Here is a 2600-nt window from a genome sequence, read left to right as displayed (position 1 = left end):
ACTAAAGCATGATTTTGGAGGAGTTAAAAATGAAAAAAATTACAACGACTAAAAATAGAAATGAGGTATATTGAAGGGAAAAAACTTAATTAAGCTTTTTTTTCCAAATAAAAATTAGAAAAAGTGTTTAATAATCTATTATGGGTGCCCAGGGCCGGTCCCGACATTTTGGAGGCCCTGGGCAAATAATAAAAATGGACCTCTAATAATATTAACGTTCGAAATTTCATCAAAACCATTATGTTGGTTCGTTTGACAACTGACCTCTTGCAACCCGCCCAGGGGTCGCGTGGGATTTGAACCCGGTACATGAAAGTAACATACATAATTACTAACCACTAAACCAGCTCAACTCATTAATAACATCTTGAACATTAATTATTATAACTAAATTTTATTTTATGAGAAAGTTTAATGAGATTTTTTTTTGGGCCCCTTCTTTTTAGAGGCCCTGGGTTGTGGGCCTGTGGGTGCCATATATAAAAGCAAATTAAAGCAGCCAACAACTACGGTGCTAATAGAGAATCAATGAAATATTATTACTTTGGGAAAGTGTCACGAGGGATTGGGTGGGCACGATGCATGTGATAGTCTGGGAGATTTCGAGGTTGGATTGATATGCCTGCTCTCACTGGATCCTAATTCTAACCCCATTATTCAGCTTTATTAGACTAAACCCCATAAGCACCATTTGAGGGAGTGATGGACTCCACTTTAGTGCAATGATTCATTTATGATGGCCTCCAACTAAGCCTTCCCTAACATATTGTTCCTCTGGGTCCCAATTTCGTGAACCCCAAAGACCTTTGCTAGTTGTAACGTAAGAGTGCCCTTCATGTATGGTTTCAACTTTTCACAAGAGTGGATGGGGAAAAGATCCTGTTATCTCCCTCTTCTTTTTGTTTCTTTGTAAGAAAAACGTTCCTTTTCCTTTTGTCTGCGTTCCTAAGAAAAATTAGAAAAACGTTCCTTTTCCTTTACATATTATCGATGTGGAAATGTTTAACTAGTAAAAATTGAATAAACCCATACATGCATACTTGCACATACTTTCTCAAGTTTGGTTTTTGTGTGTGTGTGTGTGTGCACGAGTTAGGTTATTAGATAAGTTAGATTAGATATGAGTAACGGGTATATTTTTATTATATATGTATATGTGCACATATAATTCAAAATCATGAAATTAAATAAGATTATGTAGGATCGAGAAATTAAATAAAGTGTTAGTCTAGTGGTAAATAACTCCGTAAAAATTAGAGCACAAATTCAAAATTTGAAAAAGACATGTTAGAAAAGAGGTACAATCATTTCCCTAATAGGTAACGACATTCGTCAAAGATAAAAAAAACAATAATATATAAGATCTTTATATGTACATATATGTGTTAGTTGGGCTGAAATGGGGAAGGCTAGCCGAGTTGGGCGGTGTCATACACCTCAAAGTCAAACCCAACTTGTTGACCCAACCTAATTTTCCACCCTAAGGACTATTTTAGAATTCCTTGATATTACAATTATTATAACAAATCACACAACAAAAAGCACACGTGCATCTTAAAGAATATCACTCCTTTTATTTTGAAATACTAGTTTATTTTTCATAACTGTAAAACTCTTGTTTCAATTATATTTTGAGCATAGGCTTACATATATGATAAAAATTTGTTATAAAATATTTTTCAACTAAACCAAAAGTTTGTTTTCTAACATGGTGATATTAGTTTAAAGATATTTTACCCTGTTAAATTTTATTTTGAAGAAAATATTGCGACTATAATAAATTACTAACGGCATAAATACCAACAAGTTGATATGGCCGAGTTGGTCTAAGGCGCCAGATTAAGGTTCTGGTCCGAAAGGGCGTGGGTTCAAATCCCACTGTCAACAAACAATTTTTTGTAATCATTTACTTTTTTTTTTTTTTTTGCATTTGTCCTTTTTTTTTATTTTGGGCTGGGCCTTCAAAAGCGTTTTAATGGCGTTATGAACAAAATAGAATTTTGGAATCAATTCAAAACTAAGGATACTGTGGGATTATTCTGTGACCGCAATCAGAAAGGGTTTTAATATGTAAAATAATCGTTTCAAAAATATGTAAGATAAATTTTAATTTTTTTTAAATGAAAAAAAATTCATTATTCTTCTTTTATTGAACATTGCATTTTCTTCGGCCTAGCATGCTAAAAGAGGAGGATTATAATACCAATGTAATTAATTATTTTTTCCTACTATTCTTCATACTTCAAATCATGATTCTCATGTGGACCGGTCTTGCCCTAAATTAGGCCCCCCCTCCACAGGAAGTGGACTTGTAAAGGCTACGGGTCCTTAGGTTGTGCTTCGTCTTGATTAACCTTCGGACTTGACGTCTTGCGGGCATGTGGACTGGTCTTGCCCTAAACTAGGCGACTCGACCTAAACAGGAAAGGACCACCATTTTGGGCGGGTCCACTTCTTAAGACTTAGACAAAACCATAGTAAGTTGAGCTAGCCCCGACTAAAGGCCCATTACTATAGCGAGACCCAAATGTAATAAACTTAAGTGTAGGGTTTAGCACACTATAAAATGCTTAACCTCTCATTCAATAAACTCACATGTT

At 34.7% G+C, this 2600-nt stretch overlaps 1 non-coding gene across 1 annotated transcript; it reads left to right on the top strand.

Annotated features, from left to right (window-relative positions):
- Positions 1–1806: 1806 nt before the first annotated feature.
- On the top strand, positions 1807–1887 carry TRNAL-AAG (transfer RNA leucine (anticodon AAG)). Its single transcript has one exon. It is a non-coding gene; the product is annotated as a tRNA-Leu (tRNA).
- Positions 1888–2600: the final 713 nt, after the last annotated feature.

The sequence above is a fragment of the Lotus japonicus genome, chromosome 4 (assembly GCF_012489685.1).
Source record: "Lotus japonicus ecotype B-129 chromosome 4, LjGifu_v1.2".
NCBI classification, from domain to species: Eukaryota; Viridiplantae; Streptophyta; class Magnoliopsida; order Fabales; family Fabaceae; genus Lotus; species Lotus japonicus.
Note: the sequence above shows the minus strand (reverse complement) of the source record. Positions and strands in the feature narration are given on the sequence as shown.